Genomic DNA, 19,614 nt, shown 5'->3' with positions numbered 1-19,614 from the left:
TTTTCTATTGTGGATCACGCATTTGTATTTTAAACCACCTCTGATACTATATCCTCTTGAAAATGAGAGTCAAGAACACGAAATAGACATTCACAGTGACTTTTATCTCCACGAGAATACATCGGCAAAGCTCTTTAGCTACTGAGCTAACGTGATAGCATCCGGCTCAAATGCAGATAGAAACAAAATAAATAAATCCCTGACTGGAAGGATAGACAGAAGATCAACAATACTATTAAACCATGAACATGTAAATACACGGTTAATGCTTACCAGCCTGGCGAAGCTTAACAATGCTGTTGCTAATGACGCCATTGAAGCTAACTTAGCAACCGGACCTCACAGAGCTATGCTAAAAACATTAGCTATCCACCTACGCCAGCCAGCCCTCATCTGCTCATCAACACCCGTGCTCACCTGCATTCTAGCGATCGACGGCGCGACGAAGGACTTCACCCGATCACAGATGCGTTTGGCGAGAAAGTTAAGGTGAGTTCGGCCGCTAGCGCGTCTGCTATCCATCTCTGTCCTCCTCGTTGTGTTGCTGCAGCCAGCCGCTAATACACCGATCCCACCTACAACTTTCTTCTTTGCAGTCTCCATTGTTCATTAAACAAATTGCAAAACATTCACCAACACAGATGTCCAGAATACTGTGGAAATTTGAGATGAAAACAGAGTTTTTTGTATAGGATTCAATGTGTCCGCATACTTCCCGTTTCAACGATTGACGTCACGCGCATACGTCATCATACATAGACATTTTCAACCGGAAGTTTAGCGGGAAATTTAAAATTGCACTTTATAAGTTAACCCGGCCGTATTGGCATGTGTTGCAATGTTAAGATTTCATCATTGATATATAAACTATCATCCCAGTCGCTTCACACGATTTAAGGTGTGATCAATAAACATTCACATCATAATTGTCTAGTTTTTTTCAGGGTCCATGTACACAGTAACATTCTAATCCGAATTATGATCAGGTTAAATACATTTTGCCCATGTACACGTGACTCGAGACGCAGCAATGATGTCACAGGAGGTCACGTAACACGCAAAAAAATCATAACGCTCACTTTCCCGTCTAGATGGCGCTGGGTGTCACCCTTTGATCAGGAGTTGGTCCTCAGCATGGCGCCCTTTAGTCACGTCAAGGGCTTTTGACCAATCATTTAGTAGATTGTCTGGCCATGCTCTCTCTGATTGGTCAAAAGCCCTTCATGTGACTTAAGGGCGCAATGCTGAGGATCAACTCTGAAACCTTTACTCTCTCTAAGCACTTCTCTGTCCTTGATGCGTGCTACATGTGATGTACTAACCACTATTATAGCCTTCAAAGTCATCAATGACAATGTTGTCTAGTGAGCGGTACCTTTCGTATTTGACTCAATCCGAGAATCAGTACCCATTTCAAACGTGTTAGTAATGTTTAAAACTGAGCTGTGCTGTTCAGTTATCCTGTTTTTTTGTTTCATTTGCAAAGTACGGTACTGTAACATGTATTGGCTTTGCATGCAGTTGCAGTTTCAAGGCATTTGGCAGTCGTGTAAAGACTACGGTGTATGGCCTTAGTCGGGAAGTAGCTTTTGCCATTAAGAAGTATTTTGTTTTGTTGAGCCCTACAAAGTGTTTATACTGCAAGTACTGTACATATTGATTGTAACATGCATCTTAGTAGTAGTTTTGATGACCACATCTGGAGGTGTTCAAATCACCATGCGAAATCGTTAATGGGTAGCATGTCGACCGCAAATCCAATGTAAATTAGCATTGAGCTAGCACGTTTCGAAAAGCGGAGCCTCACTGTACTTTTAAGGGTCTCCTTGTTTTGTTGGCATGAAAAACGGCAAAATTTTTTTGCCCTCAAGTGACACAAATCGGATATTTTTGGCCAGTCTTAACGCTCCAAAAAGCTTCAAATTTTATATTTTGCATCACATTTGGGCCACATCAGAAGGCAGTCTGAATCCGATTGGAATCTGATCTTTTCAAATGTGACTGCAGACCTTATTGCGACTTTTACGTGTGTGCACAGGAAAAGTCATCCGGTTTTGGTGAGCAAGGTATATTTTTGGCAGCCAAATTTTGGGCGCTTCACTAGCCAAAAGTACATAAATAATAGGCTATATGCAATATATTAAGACATGAACATTATATACTTTGACTCTAAAGACATAGTGATCATTGGAGGACCAGAATAGACGTGTGCACTGTAGCGTATTTGCTTACATAGTTACGTACATTGCGCAAGTTGTTTACGTAAGTGGAGGACCAGAACAGACGTGTACACTGTAGTATATTTGCTTACATAGTTACGTACAATGTTCCCTCTAATTTTTCATGTGTGTGAGCAAACGCAAAAACTCCCTGAGCATTCAATGGAGCCCATGTGAGCAACATCAGACGTGCACACTGTGGCTCCACCAGCAGCACACCTGTCCCAAACCTGACTAAATAACAAGTTAAATCTCCATCCATCCATTTCCTACCGCTTGTCCCTTTCGGGGTCGCGGGGGATGCTGGAGCCTATCTCAGCTGCATTCGGGTGGAAGGCGGGGTACACCCTGGACAAGTCCCCACCTCATCGCAGGGCCAACACAGATAGACAGACAACATTCTCTTATTATTATAATCAAATGACAGCAGTCATTTCCATTTCTAATATAAGTGTTTAGGCCCACTTACAATGACAATAACAACAAACATTGTTTTTCATGAACTGTGTACTTGTATTGTTTGTCTGGGTGGAAGTCCTGCTTTGGAAATAATTTGTACCTCTTTCAGACATTGCATTTAGTTCCCATTAAAACATTCACATGAAGCAGGGGATCATGTGTACATCCCTACAACTTCCTGTTTGTAAAAAATTATATTTTTATTAGTATTTATTTAATATACTAACAGCATTTCATGATTAATATTTATAAATTAAGATTCCTAATAAATGACATTAGAATAAGCACACATTTGATTGGTAAATCATAGTGTAACGACCTGGAATGACACTTTATGTGTGGTGTTGCAGTTTTCCGAATTTTTGTGTGTCTGTAAACGCATCACTGGCTAAGTGCCATATGTGCATGTGTTGGCGCAAGTGAGAAAGAGCGAGTGGCTGCTGTTGATATAACAAAGTTGCTTTTGGTCTGGTTTGTACTGCAGAAAATTACCATTTTGCTAGATATAATTTTTTTTACTAATGTTTTGGTGATGTGTTTATGGCCGACAATAAAGAGTTTTGCTCAGTAAAGTGAAGGATGGAATTCATGTCCTCAAAGCGTCTCGACAGACGTTGCAATATTTGAACAATAATGAGGGAAACTGTTTTCTCCGTCGTGTCCGTGTGTCGAAAATTGTTATGCGCTTTTTTTTTTTATTTGATTTTGTGCGTGGCATAGATTTGCCGCGCGCAGAGGACGCTTGAGCAGTGCGCACCTTAGAATGAACGTTGGTTACGTACATTGCGCAAGTTGTTTACGTGAGTTGAAAAATCTAAGCTAACGTAGATTCACGCTGATGTCCGTGTCTCCTTTACTTAGCCATAAAAAGATTATAACCCTCCAAAATATATCACACTATATGTATCCATTTATACATTATATTACTTTAATTTATTTTCACGTAAAAAGCAATACTTTTTAAAGGTGTGGCGACTTTTATTTTGCAAAGTAGTAGTAGCAGTAGCAGCGACTTCCTTGTTCATTTACTTAATCCAGTCAACTTCCTTTGTGTTGACTTTATCCAACTGCGCATGCAAGTGACGTCAAGGCCACTATCGGGGCCTGCGCATGTCTACACTGGAGTCTGATAACTTTTTACTTACAATGTAAACAGTCAGCTGGAAAAAGAAAAAAAAATCAGATTTGGGCCACTTTGGCCTGCAGTGTAAACACAGTCCGATAGAGGCAGTCTGGCTGAGTGTTTGACTGCTTGTTTCCCAGCCAAGTGCTTGAGCCGGTGACGTCACATGTATGAATAAATAATGGCACTGTTGGATTTTACGCGAATCAATACCCGGTGGTACGGAAGCACTTCGGTCGGTACGTCTAAAAGCTCAGAATTGGGTAATCATCCCTTGTGTTGTCTGCACTACAACTACTTCTTTGTCCTGACTGCAAAAGGCAGAACTTTTAGACTCCCAAAGTCAAGCGCAGGGCAAAGCAGCACAGTTGGATCTCTTTGAACAGTGTTAACAACAAGGCCTGAACACAAAACTCAACACAGTCTCGGGGGGGGGGGGGGGGCGTAAGTCTTGAGGATCAGTGCATTCTGCAGAGTAATACATTTTATGCCCACAGACGGACTTTTGAGATAATACCGTCAACACACACACGTGTGTCACTCGCTCCCCCGCACGGACACGCACCAAAAATACCTTGATTTTTGTAGCAACAAAACACACATTCCCCAACTCTATAATGATACATGTCGGAGAGATGACCCAGAACCACTAATGGACACGTAGCGCCGTTGAGAATGGAAACGCGGGCATTTCAGGCACATCCTTAAATTCCTTCGAGCGCAATAATCACGGAGTTGAGCACATTCCAGTTGTAACACTGCCCCACACACACACACACACAACTTACATGCAGTGACAGCATCCCAGCCTTACGGGAAACAAGAGGAGAGGGAGGGGGTTCAAAGATCAGAAAACATATGAAACTCCTTTAGCAAACTCTCTAAATGACTAACACATGTGCAAGTACCCCCCCTTATCATTTACACACACACACACACACACACACACACACACACACACACACACACACACACACACACACACACACACACACACACACACACACACACACACACACACACACACACACACGACAGCTCCTTTTTTGGACGGGATGGTTGACACCAGCTGTCACTCTCAAACACACCTGACGACTTGAAAAAGTTGTAAAAAGGCTCAAGTTAGATCCGGTTTATGCAACTTTTTAGTTAAAGTTTGACGGACAAAGTGTGTTGCAGCATGAAAAGTGACCTTTTTGCAACAAAGTGCCTGTCATCCGGAGGACGGCACAATTATCTAAGCACAATCAAAGCAGCGGTGACAGCAAGGATAAGACAAAAGCATGCTAATAAACATCGTTTCTGTTCACCACTACGGTATCGGTTTCCTCTCCAAAAAATGTGCGCTGGTGAAACAACTATTGGTTTCCTCTCCAAAAAAATATGTGCCGGTTAAACAACTACCGGTTTCCGCTCCAAAAAATGTGCGCCGGTGAAACAACTATCGGTTTCCTCTCCAAAAAATATGCACTGGTGAAACAACTATCTGTTACCGCTCCAAAAAACGTGCAGCGGTGAAACAACTATCGGTTTTACTCTCCAAAAAAATGTGCGCTGGTGAAACAACTATTGGTTTCCTCTCCAAAAAAATATGTGCCGGTTAAACAACTACCGGTTTCCTCTCCAAAAAATATGCACTGGTGAAACAACTATCTGTTACCGCTCCAAAAAATGTGCAGCGGTGAAACAACTATCGGTTTTACTCTCCAAAAAAATGTGCACTGGTGAAACAACTATCGGTTTCCTCTCCAAAAAAATGTGCGCTGGTGAAACAACTATCGGTTTCCCCTCCAAAAAAATGTGCGCCGGTTAAACAACTATCACTTTCCTCTACAAAAAACGTGCGCTGGTGAAACAACTATCAGTTTGTGCGCTGGTGAAACATCTATCAGTTTGTGCTGGTTAAACAACTACTGGTTTCCCCTCCAAAAAATGTGCGCTGGTGAAACAACTATCGGTTTCCTCTCCAAAAAAATGTGCGCTGGTGAAACAACTATCGGTTTCCCCTCCAAAAAAATGTGTGCCGGTTAAACAACTATCGCTTTCCTCTACAAAAAACGTGCGCTGGTGAAACAACTATCAGTTTGTGCGCTGGTGAAACAATTATCAGTTTGTACTGATTAAACAACTATCGGTTTCCTCTCCAAAAAAATGTGCGCCGGTTAAACAACTATCACTTTCCTCTACAAAAAACGTGCGCTGGTGAAACAACTATCAGTTTGTGCGCTGGTGAAACATCTATCAGTTTGTGCTGGTTAAACAACTATTGGTTTCCCCTCCAAAAAATGTGCGCTGGTGAAACAACTATCGGTTTCCTCTCCAAAAAAATGTGCGCTGGTGAAACAACTATCGGTTTCCCCTCCAAAAAAATGTGTGCCGGTTAAACAACTATCGCTTTCCTCTACAAAAAACATGCGCTGGTGAAACAACTATCAGTTTGTGCGCTGGTGAAACAATTATCAGTTTGTACTGGTTAAACAACTATCGGTTTCCTCTCCAAAAAAATGTGCGCCGGTTAAACAACTATCACTTTCCTCTACAAAAAAAGTGCGCTGGTGAAACAACTATCAGTTTGTGCGCTGGTGAAACATCTATCAGTTTGTGCTGGTTAAACAACTATTGGTTTCCCCTCCAAAAAATGTGCGCTGGTGAAACAACTATCGGTTTCCTCTCCAAAAAAATGTGCGCTGGTGAAACAACTATCGGTTTCCCCTCCAAAAAAATGTGTGCCGGTTAAACAACTATCGCTTTCCTCTACAAAAAACGTGCGCTGGTGAAACAACTATCAGTTTGTGCGCTGGTGAAACAATTATCAGTTTGTACTGGTTAAACAACTATCGGTTTCCTCTCCAAAAAAATGTGCGCCGGTTAAACAACTATCACTTTCCTCTACAAAAAACGTGCGCTGGTGAAACAACTATCAGTTTGTGCGCTGGTGAAACATCTATCAGTTTGTGCTGGTTAAACAACTATTGGTTTCCCCTCCAAAAAATGTGCGCTGGTTAAACAACTATCGGTTTCCTCTCCAAAAAAATGTGCGCTGGTGAAACAACTATCGGTTTCCTCTCCAAAAAAATGTGCGCCGGTTAAACAACTATCACTTTCCTCTACAAAAAACGTGCGCTGGTGAAACAACTATCAGTTTGTGCGCTGGTGAAACATCTATCAGTTTGTGCTGGTTAAACAACTATTGGTTTCCCCTCCAAAAAATGTGCGCTGGTGAAACAACTATCGGTTTCCTCTCCAAAAAAATGTGCGCTGGTGAAACAACTATCGGTTTCCCCTCCAAAAAAATGTGTGCCGGTTAAACAACTATCGCTTTCCTCTACAAAAAACGTGCGCTGGTGAAACAACTATCAGTTTGTGCGCTGGTGAAACAATTATCAGTTTGTACTGGTTAAACAACTATCGGTTTCCTCTCCAAAAAAATGTGCGCTGGTGAAACAACTATCGGTTTCCCATCCAAAAAAATGTGCGCCTGTTAAACAACTATCGCTTTCCTCTACAAAAAACGTGCGCTGGTTAAACAACTATCAGTTTGTGCGCTGGTGAAACAATTATCAGTTTGTGCTGGTTAAACAACTATCGGTTTCCTCTCCAAAAAAATGTGCGCCAGTGAAACAACTATCGGTTTCCTCTCCAAAAGAATGTGCGCCGGTGAAACAACTATCGGTTTCCTCTCCAAAAAATGTGCGCCAGTTAAACAACTATCGGTTTCCTCTCCAAAAAAAATGTGCGCTGGTGAAACAACTATCAGTTTGTGCGCTAGTGAAACAACTATCGGTTTCCTCTCCAAAAAATGTGCGCTGGTTAAACAACTATCGGTTTCCTCTCCAAAAAAAATGTGCGCTGGTGAAACAACTATCGGTTTCCTCTCCAAAAAAAATGTGCGCCGGTGAAACAACTATCGGTTTCCTCTCCAAAAAAAATGTGCGCTGGTGAAACAACTATCAGTTTGTGCGCTGGTGAAACAACTATCGGTTTCCTCTCCAAAAAATGTGCGCTGGTTAAACAACTATCGGTTTCCTCTCCAAAAAAATGTGCGCTGTTGAAACAACTATCGGTTTCCTCTCCAAAAAAATGTGCGCTGCTGAAACAACAAGTGCTTGCCGCAACAACAGCGACGTGCTTCTTCCACTGTCCCGTGTGCTAACAACAAAAGGAGAACAAAAGAGTTTGTATTTTGAAATTGCCATCCCTCCTTCCCTTTTGTACTTCTTCTTTTTACTCTTGTGTCGGACATTTATGCTCAGCTAACCTCCCCCTCGGAAAGGCTTCACAAACAAGCAGACGTTCTACAACGCGACGGTTCTGCTTTTGTTGTTCGGACTCCCGCGGCAGACCCACGCAGACACGCACTCACCTCAACAGCTCTTCTTTTCCTGCGACTTTTGAGCCACTCGTACGATGCCAAAGTGCGGGGACGTCAAGGCGAGCACATGTCACGGTCGCCGGTGAGGTCCGAGGTGTGTCTTCGCTTTGCCGCGGCCGCTTTTGGAAACTGGTCAACACACTCTCCCACTCGCATCCACTCAGGCCGGGACACACAGAAAATGTAAATTTAAGGCCAGTGGGCGGGGCTACGTGACGTCACACAACGCTCCTCCCCCCTCTCCCTCATCACACACAGGAGTCCTCAGGCTCAGAGTGAATGAAGGCTGCAGATTGACTTATTTAGTCATTTTATATTCTCTAAATGCAGACTGAGTTTCTTATATTTCTGTTATTTCTCAGAATAGGTATAATAGAATAGAATAGAATAGGATAGAATAGAAAGTACTTTATTGATCCCTGAGGGAAATTCTGCACCACAGTTCACTCACAATAGACTATAAACCAGTGGTTCTTAAAGGCCTACTGAAATGACATTTTTATATTTAAACGGGGATAGCAGATCCATTCTATGTGTCATACTTGATCATTTTGCGATATTGCCATATTTCTGCTGAAAGGATTTAGTAGAGAACATCGACGATAAAGTCCGCAACTTTTGGTCGCTGATAAAAAAAGCCTTGCCTGTACCGGAAGTAGCGTGACGTCGCAGGTTGAAAGGCTCCTCACATTTCCCCATTGTTTACACCAGCAGTGAGAGCGATTCGGACCGAGAAAGCGACGATTACCCCATTAATTTGAGTGAGGATGAAAGATTCGTGGATGAAGAACGTGAGAGTGAAGGACTAGAGTGCAGTGCAGGACGTATCTTTTTTCGCTCTGACCGTAACTTAGGTATAAGAGCTCATTGGATTCCACACTTTCTCCTTTTTCTATTGTGGATCACGGATTTGTATTTTAAACCACCTCGGATACTATATCTTCTTGAAAATGAGAGTCGAGAACGCGGAATGGACATTCACAGTGACTTTTATCCCCACGACAATACATCGGCGAAGCACTTTAGCTACGGAGCTAACGTGATAGCATCGGGCTTAACTGCAGATATAAACAAAAGAAATAAACCCCTGACTGGAAGGATAGACAGAAAATCAACAATACTATTAAACCATGGACCTGTAACTACACGGTTAATGCTTTCCAGCCTGGCGAAGCTTAACAATGCTGTTGCTAACGACGCCATTGAAGCTAACTTAGCTACGGGACCTCACAGAGCTATGCTAAAAACATTTGCTATCCACCTACGCCAGCCAGCCCTCATCTGCTCATCAACACCCGTGCTCACCTGCGTTCCAGCGATCGACGGAGCGACGAAGGACTTCACCCGATCATCGATGCGGTCGGCGGCTAGCGTCGGATAGCGCTATCCAAGTCAAGTCCTCCTGGTTGTGTTGCTGCAGCCAGCCGCTAATACACCGATCCCACCTACAGCTTTCTTCTTTGCAGTCTTCATTGTTCATTAAACAAATTGCAAAAGATTCACCAACACAGATGTCCAGAATACTGTGAAATTTTGCGATGAAAACAGCGCTTTTTGTATTGGATACAATGTGTCCGAATACTTCCGTTTCAAAGATTGACGTCACGCGCATACGTCATCATACATAGACGTTTTCAACCGGAAGTTTCGCGGGAAATTTAAAATTGCACTTTATAAGTTAACCCGGCTGTATTGGCATGTGTTGCAATGTTAAGATTTCATCATTGATATATAAACGTGGTCGGTAGTAGTGGCTTTCAGTAGGCCTTTAACCTTGTTGGAGGTACCGAACCCCACCAGTTTCATATGCGCATTCACCGAACCCGAACCGTAATAATAAAACAATGTTATTATATTAAATACATACTAATAAATATATATTTTACAAACAGAAAGTTACAGGAATGTACACATGATCCCATGTTTACATCTCATTGTGCAACATGTGAATGTTTTAGTGGGAACTAAATGCGATATCTGAAAGGGGTACACATTATTTCCAAAGCAGGACCCCCCACCCAGACATATAATACTAGTACACAACTCATGAAAAACAATATGTTATAGTCATTGTAAGTGGGCCAAAACACTTATAGTAGAAAATAATCTCATGAAAATGACTGCTGTCATTTGATTATAATAATAAAACATTGAACTTGTTGTTTCGTCAGGTTTGGGACAGGTGTGCTGCTGGTGTGGCCACAGTGTGCACGTCTGATGTTGCTCACATGGGCTCCACTGAATGCTCAAGGAGTTTTTGCGTTTGCTCACACATATGGAAAATGAGAGGAAACATTGTTTGGGGGTATCCATTATACGCCAACAGGAAGAAGTTTTTGTTTACACGATGAGTCAGGCGTGTCTTGACCTCCGCGGCGGAGGCTCTGCCGAACCCCTGAAGCCGACTCACCGAACCCCTAGGGTTCGATCGAACCCAGGTTAAGAACCACTGCTATAAACACTTAGGTATTTTTTACATGTGCATAATATAAATACAGTCTATTATACAGTATTATTCACATGTGAATAATATAAATACAGTCTAATATACAGCATTATTCACATGTGAATAATATATATACAGTCTATTATACAGCATTATTCACATGTGAATAATATAAATACAGTCTATTATACAGCATTATTCACATGTGAATAATATAAATACAGTCTAATATACAGCATTATTCACATGTGAATAATATAAATACAGTCTAATATACAGCATTATTCACATGTGAATAATATATATACAGTCTATTATACAGCATTATTCACATGTGAATAATATAAATACAGTCTATTATACAGCATTATTCACATGTGAATAATATAAATACAGTCTAATATACAGCATTATTCACATGTGAATAATATAAATACAGTCTATTATACAGCATTATTCACATGTGAATAACATGAATACAGTCTATTATACAGCATTATTCACATGTGAATAACATAAATACAGTCTATTATACAGCATTATTCACATGTGAATAATATAAATACAGTCTATTATACAGCATTATTCACATGTGAATAATATAAATACAGCATTATTATAAATGAATTATGGATACATACAAGCTAGTAAACAACAATGGCCAATGCATTCACATTTTATTTGAAGAAAGTACAACCAACACTTTAGGTCATATGTGACCATATCCGGCCATATCCTGGGAATAATGTGGATACTTAGGCTATGTCTACACCAGTGGTTCTTAACCTTATTGGAGGTACCGAACCCCACCAATTGCATATGCGCGTTCACCGAACCCTTTAGTGAAAAAATAAACAAATAAAAAATTCTAATTCAAGACAAAGTTATAGGTTTTTTTTACTGGTGCACAAAATGAACCGTGCATGAACATCCCCTTGTTCAAAGAACAAAACCAACACATGAACTCACAACCAATTACACACCTGGAAATGAGATGGAAAATTAGAGGGAACATTGTTTAGGGGTATCCATATTACGGCGATAGGGAGAAGTTTTTATTTACACGATGAGTTGGGTGTGTCTTGACATCCGCGAACTGAGGCCAACTCACCGAACCCCTAGGGTTCGATCTAACCCAGGTTAAGAACCACTGGTCTACACTAAGCCGGATAACCCCTTAAACCAGGACTGGGCAATTATTTGGACTTGGGGGGGCCAAATTTAGACAAAAAAATGTGTCTGGGGGGCCGGTATATCTGATTTTTAGGAACAATAATACAAAACCTCACAATAATGTTTGATTGAATGCTTAAAAACATATTTTACACATTATAACAGACCCCCTTAAAAAACGGAATGGAAGTTTACGTTATTTTACTGAATGAGACACCCAGAATGTACATGAAAATAAAGAATGTGGGATTTACAATATTAACTATGAAGGATAAAACACTGAATATTGACAACATATAAACGTCACAACCCCTCTCCATCCACATATTTTACAATCAAGCGAAACGCAACAAAAATGCAACAAACACAGCGAAATGGGAACACAAAGGGTAAAGAAAACAAACCCACCACGAATAATTTTTTAGCCTGAGCCCCGTTTCAGCCACAGTAAACCATCGTTTAAGATTCCCCCTCCTTGGATATTTTTTTTACACGGGTAAGTGCGCCGTGTATTTCTTGAATCTCCGGACTCATTGATCGTTTACAAACTGAGTTCGGAGAGGAAGTGAAGTCAGAAAGACCGCGCCCTACACAGGAAGTGACGTCAGCCAGCTTCATAACAACCGGCGCTAACCACTGGAAATATGGAGGCGAGTCATCCAGACGTGCCCGTGTTTCAACTTCTTCTACATGTACAGACGCTTGTGGAAATCACACATGAATACCTTAAGAGAAGAAAACGCGCGATTGCAGCTATTTGGGATACTACACATCTCAGACGGCAAGAGAACTTTCCAATGTCCGGGTCAGCTGTGATTCTACTTACCGAAAAACTTTGTCCATTTGTCGAAGGAGTGACAACGAGAATGCGGGCTCCCGCGGATGCGATAAAAAAAAGGTAGCGTGTGCTTTGTATTACCTGGCCAACGAGGGAAGACTACGGAAAACAGCGAATGCTTTTGGACTGGCAAAGCAGACTGTATCAGTTATTGTCCGCCATGTATGTTGCGGACTCAACGTCTAGGTTCAGAGTATATAAAGTCACCAAAAAGGAATGGACAATGAAGGTGAAGGCAAAAGAGTGAGGCGTGTCCTGACCAGATATCTAAATCCCTAGTTTGATTGATGTAAATTGTTCTTTATCACATTGTTTACGTGTCTAATAAAGATTTGATACATTTATGATGTCTCAGGTGTGATTCACTACAATAGGGCCCCACAGCACACTGGATTCCAGTTCATTGAAATACCACAACACTAGTTATTGTTCAGATAAGTTACATTTAAGAACTTGCACACAAAGCAACACTGGAGGTGACTATGACTTGTGCATTTTCTGCGCATGCGTATTAGGTCATGTTGCCCCGGCTGATGGTGGGGGGCAGGGGGTCTTAAACGACCATTGTGTGTGTGTGGTCAAGGATAAGGTTAGGTGGGATTTACCCTGTATAACTTTGGTAAAACTTAGACTTAGACTTACACAAACTTTATTGATCCACAAGGGCAATTGTTCTACACAGTAGCTTAGTTACAAAGGATGGAAAGGGTAAGGTTGGAAAGGATAATGCAGGTATAAAGTAGAATAAAAACGTACCATAAACACAAGACTACTATTTAATTTAATTTAATTTAATTTAATTTAATTTAATTTAATTTAATTTAATTTAATTTATTATTATTTTTCTTTTTTAATTTAAATATGTATATATATTTTGTAAATAACAAATAAAATTTAAGAATTTGGGCTATCAAATATAATGCATTAAGTCATGTGATTAATCACAAAACAGTATTGCGTTAATTATGTATTAGCGCAGATTAATCACCCAGTTATTTTTTTCCGCATATGCTCCTTTATTTTAACTGTTAAAATGAAAATTAATAATTGCATTGGTGTCAAAACATTGGGGTATTTAAAAAAACAAACAAAAGCCAGTAATTTACTGCGATTAATCACAATTTAAAAGTGTGATTAATTGTCTTCTATTTTATTATTACATTTTTTATTGAGCTATGCATATATATATTTTTTAAATAATAAATTAATTTTAAGAATTAGGGCTGTAAAATTTAATGCATTAAGTCATGCAATTAATCACAAAACAATATCGCATTAATTATGTAGTAGCGCAGATCAATCACTCAGTTAACTTTTTCCACATATGCTCCTTTATTTTAACTGCTAAAATGAAAATGAATAATTGCATTTGTGTCAAAATATTGGGGTATTTAAAAAAAAGAAAAAGCAAGTCATTTACTGTGATTAATCACAATTTACAAGTGTGATTAATTGTATTCTATTTTTTTAATTATTATTTTTATGTAGTTATGTATATATATTTTTTGTAAATAATAAATTCAGTTTAAGAATTAGGGCTGTAAGATTTAATGCATTAACTCATGCGATTAATCACAAAACATTATCACATGAATTATCTATTAGCGCTGATTAATCACTCAGTTATTTTTTTCTGCATATGCTCCTTTATTTTGACTGCAAAAATGAAATTGAATAATTGCATTTGTGTCAAAATATTGGGGTATTTGATTTTTTTTTAAATGCAAGTAATTTACTGCGATTAATCACAATTTAAAAGTGTGATTAATTGTATTTGATTTAATTATTATTATTTTTATTTAGTTATGTATATATATTTTTTGTAAATAATACATTACATTTAAGAATTAGGGCTGTAAATTTTAATGCATCAAGTCATGCGATTAATCACAAAACAACATTGCATTAATTATGTATTAGCGCAGATTAATCACTCAGTTATTTTTTTTCCGCATATGCTCCTTTATTTTGACTGCAAAAATGAAAATGAATGATTGCATTTGTGTCAAAATATTGGGTTATTTTAAAAAAAGAAAAAAAAAGAAAGTCATTTACTGCGATTAATCACAATTTAAAAGTGTGATTGATTGTATTTTTTTATTTTATTTTATTATTATTTTTATGTAGTTATGTATATATATTTTTTGTAAATAATACATTCAATTTAAGAATTAGGGCTGTAAAATGTAATGGATTAACTCATGTGATTAATCGCAAAACATCATCGCATTAATTATCTATTAGTGCTGATTAATCACTCAGTTATTTTTTTACGCATATGCTCCTTTATTTTGACTGCAAAAATGAAATTGAATAATTGCATTTGTGTCAAAATATTGGGGTATTTTTTTTTTTAAATGCAAGTAATTTACTGCGATTAATCACGATTTAAAAGTGTGATTAATTGAATTTTATTTTATTATTATTATTTTTTATTTAGTTATGTATATATTTTTTTGTAAATAATAAATTAAATTTAAAAATTATGGCTGTAAAATGTAATGCATTAAGTCATGCGATTAATCGCAAAACAATATTGCATTAATTATCTATTAGCGCTGATTAATCACTCAGTTATTTTTTTTCCGCATATGCTCCTTTATTTTGACTGATAAAATTAAAATGAATTATTGCATTTGTGTCAAAAATATTGGGGTATTCAAAAAAACAAACAAAAGCAAGTAATTTACTGTGATTAATCACAATTTAAAAGTGTGATTAATTGTCTTCTATTTTATTACTACAATTTCTATTGAGCCATGCACATATATTTTCTGTAAATAATAAATTAAATTTAAGAATTAGGGCTGTGAAATTTAGTGCATTAACTCATGCGATTAATCACAAAACATTATCGCATTAATTATCTATTAGCTCTGATTAATCACTCAGTTATTTTTTTCCGCATATGCTCCTTTATTTTAACTGCTAAAATGAAAATGAATAATTGCATTTGTGTCAAAATATTGGGGTATTTAAAAAAAAGAAAAAGCAAGTCATTTACTGTGATTAATCACAATTTACAAGTGTGATTAATTGTATTCTATTTTTTTAATTATTATTTTTATGTAGTTATGTATATATATTTTTTGTAAATAATAAATTCAGTTTAAGAATTAGGGCTGTAAGATTTAATGCATTAACTCATGCGATTAATCACAAAACATTATCACATGAATTATCTATTAGCGCTGATTAATCACTCAGTTATTTTTTTCTGCATATGCTCCTTTATTTTGACTGCAAAAATGAAATTGAATAATTGCATTTGTGTCAAAATATTGGGGTATTTGATTTTTTTTTAAATGCAAGTAATTTACTGCGATTAATCACAATTTAAAAGTGTGATTAATTGTATTTGATTTAATTATTATTATTTTTATTTAGTTATGTATATATATTTTTTGTAAATAATACATTACATTTAAGAATTAGGGCTGTAAATTTTAATGCATCAAGTCATGCGATTAATCACAAAACAACATTGCATTAATTATGTATTAGCGCAGATTAATCACTCAGTTATTTTTTTTCCGCATATGCTCCTTTATTTTGACTGCAAAAATGAAAATGAATGATTGCATTTGTGTCAAAATATTGGGTTATTTTAAAAAAAGAAAAAAAAAGAAAGTCATTTACTGCGATTAATCACAATTTAAAAGTGTGATTGATTGTATTTTTTTATTTTATTTTATTATTATTTTTATGTAGTTATGTATATATATTTTTTGTAAATAATACATTCAATTTAAGAATTAGGGCTGTAAAATGTAATGGATTAACTCATGTGATTAATCGCAAAACATCATCGCATTAATTATCTATTAGTGCTGATTAATCACTCAGTTATTTTTTTACGCATATGCTCCTTTATTTTGACTGCAAAAATGAAATTGAATAATTGCATTTGTGTCAAAATATTGGGGTATTTTTTTTTTAAATGCAAGTAATTTACTGCGATTAATCACGATTTAAAAGTGTGATTAATTGAATTTTATTTTATTATTATTATTTTTATTTAGTTATGTATATATTTTTTTGTAAATAATAAATTAAATTTAAAAATTATGGCTGTAAAATGTAATGCATTAAGTCATGCGATTAATCGCAAAACAATATTGCATTAATTATCTATTAGCGCTGATTAATCACTCAGTTATTTTTTTTCCGCATTTGCTCCTTTATTTTGACTGATAAAATTAAAATGAATTATTGCATTTGTGTCAAAAATATTGGGGTATTCAAAAAAACAAACAAAAGCAAGTAATTTACTGTGATTAATCACAATTTAAAAGTGTGATTAATTGTCTTCTATTTTATTACTACAATTTCTATTGAGCCATGCACATATATTTTCTGTAAATAATAAATTAAATTTAAGAATTAGGGCTGTGAAATTTAGTGCATTAACTCATGCGATTAATCACAAAACATTATCGCATTAATTATCTATTAGCTCTGATTAATCACTCAGTTATTTTTTTCCGCATATGCTCCTTTATTTTAACTGCAAAAATGAAAATGAATAATTGCATTTGTGTCAAAATATTGGGGTATTTTATTTATTTTTTAAATGCAAGTAATTTACTGTGATTAATCACAATTTAAAAGTGTGATTAATTGTATTTTATTTTATTATTATTATTATTATTTAGTTTTGTACATATATTTTTTGTAAATAATACATTCAATTTAAGAATTAGGGCTGTAAAATGTAATGCATTAAGTCATGTGATTAATCACAAAACATTATCACATTAATTATCTATTAGCTCTGATTAATCACTCAGTTATTTTTTTCCCACATATGCTCCTTTATTTTAACTTCAAAAATGAAATTGAATAATTGCATTTGTGTCAAAATATTTTTTTTTTTTTTTAAATGCAAGTAATTTACTGCGATTAATCATGATTTAAAAGTGTGATTAATAGAATTTTATTTTATTATTATTATCTTTATTTAGTTATGTATATATATTTTGTAAATAATAAATTAAATTCAACAATTATGGCTGTAAAATTTAATGCATTAAGTCATGCGATTAATCACAAAGCAATATTGAATTAATTATCTATTAGCACTGATTAATCACTCAGTTATTTTTTTCCCGCATATGCTCCTTTATTTTGACTGATAAAATGAAAATGAATTATTGCATTTGTGTCAAAATATTGGGGTATTTAAAAAAACAAACAAAAGCAAGTAATTTACTGTGATTAATCACAATTTAAAAGTGTGATTAATTGTCTTCTATTTTATTATTAAAATTTTTATTGAGCTATGCACATATATTTTCTGTAAATAATAAATTAAATTTAAGAATTAGGGCTGTAAAATTTAATGCATTAAGTCATGCGATTAATCACAAAACAATATCACATTAATTATCTATTAGCTCTGATTAATCACTCGGTTATTTTTTTGCGCTTATGCTCCTTTATTTTAACTGCAAAAATGAAAATGAATAATTGCATTTGTGTCAAAATATTGGGGTATTTAAATAAAAAAGAAGCAAGTAATTTACTGCAATTAATCACAATTTAAAAGTGTGATTCGTTGTATTTTATTTTATTATTATTATTATTTCTATTCTGTTATGTACATATATTTTCTGTAAATAATACATTCAATTCAAGAATTAGGGCTGTAAAGTTTAATGCATTAAGTCATGCGATTAATCACAAAACATTATCGCATTAATTATTAGATTAATCACCCAAATATTTTTCACAATTCAAAAGTGTGATACATGTACTTTTCACCACTAGCATAAATATAAATGTGTTTTCTAGTATTTAATAATAATCTGGCGTGCACCCCCCACTGGTCAGACGTTTGACAAAAACAAGCATATTGCTCCAGTATGACTGTGAAAACAAAAAAATAAAAAAATAAAAATAAAAGACAATTAGCCAGCCAGCAAGCTTTGATGTGTTTATAAACCAACATTTTAAAAGGTGCTCTCAGTAAGTGATGCCCCTTGGGAAGTCTGTCTCGGCAAACTTCCGTTCTGAAAAGCCTGTAACATCTTTCCCAATGAGCACTAATGTTGCTCATTAATGCAAGTTTGCTTTCATGTGCACCACATCTACGATATTGTATACTTGGCTATACAACAACTTGTTGCTCTTATTATAATGCTTGTATGTTACAATGGTGGGCCAGCAAGGCCTTCTCTGCTGGCCCACTGCAAATCTACCCTTGTTCAATAAATCATGCTACCTGGTAGCATGTATATATATATATATATATATATATATATATATATATATATATATATATATATATATATATATATATATATATACACACATATATACACACATTTTAGTACGACTTTAGTAAGCTACAAAGCCACATCACTTGATGGAACGCGGAACATTACGGCCACCATAGTCAGGCGTACAGTGCTTCAACAATCTGGTATTATTATCGCGTGTGTATAAGGACCCCAGAATTGCACCTACAAGCAGACATATTATCTGCCGTTTTGTTTCGCGAAATTATGGAAAAAAACAACTTTTCTTACCTAATGGTATCTGTGGTGTTTTTTGAGGTCTGCATAAGTCCTGAAAATTTGCGCGCGTCCGCCTGTGTAGTCTATCCTCTTGTTGTGAGGCATTCATCCTCCGCTGTTGCCGTTTCTAAAAATAAAGTAGCGTACAGTTCGAACATGTATCTGTCAGTAGATTCGCTATGGAAGTGCTGACAACTACAAAAAAGATGATGGGGAGAAGACGCTGTCGAAGGTGAGCCACGTAAATAAGACTGCCCACAAAACGCCGCATCCTGAAGAGATGGTCAGAAAGCGGCTGGAAGATGATCTGTAAAACATCATCTATGCAACATTTTGACCAAAGCACCACCATCACATGTTATGTAGACCACAAGGAAGTCTAAATTTATATTATTCACATGTGAATAATGCTGTATAATAGACTGTATTTATATTATCCATCCATCCATTTTCTACCGCTTATTCC

General features: G+C 36.4%; 1 protein-coding gene across 2 annotated transcripts in view; it reads right to left on the bottom strand.

Moving 5' to 3' along the window:
• fam107b (family with sequence similarity 107 member B) overlaps positions 1 to 8,371 on the bottom strand; it is a 57,519-nt gene extending 49,148 nt beyond the window's left edge. Inside the window, exon 1 of one of the 2 annotated variants that reach the window (XM_062061183.1) lies at positions 8,165 to 8,371. The gene's annotated coding sequence lies outside the window, so the exon portion shown is untranslated. The remainder of the gene's footprint in view (positions 1 to 8,164) is intronic. The other variant, XM_062061182.1, reaches the window with a different exon arrangement.
• Positions 8,372 to 19,614: the final 11,243 nt, after the last annotated feature.

Source organism: Entelurus aequoreus, linkage group LG10 (assembly GCF_033978785.1).
Source record: "Entelurus aequoreus isolate RoL-2023_Sb linkage group LG10, RoL_Eaeq_v1.1, whole genome shotgun sequence".
Classification (NCBI taxonomy): Eukaryota; Metazoa; Chordata; class Actinopteri; order Syngnathiformes; family Syngnathidae; genus Entelurus; species Entelurus aequoreus.
Note: the sequence above shows the minus strand (reverse complement) of the source record. Positions and strands in the feature narration are given on the sequence as shown.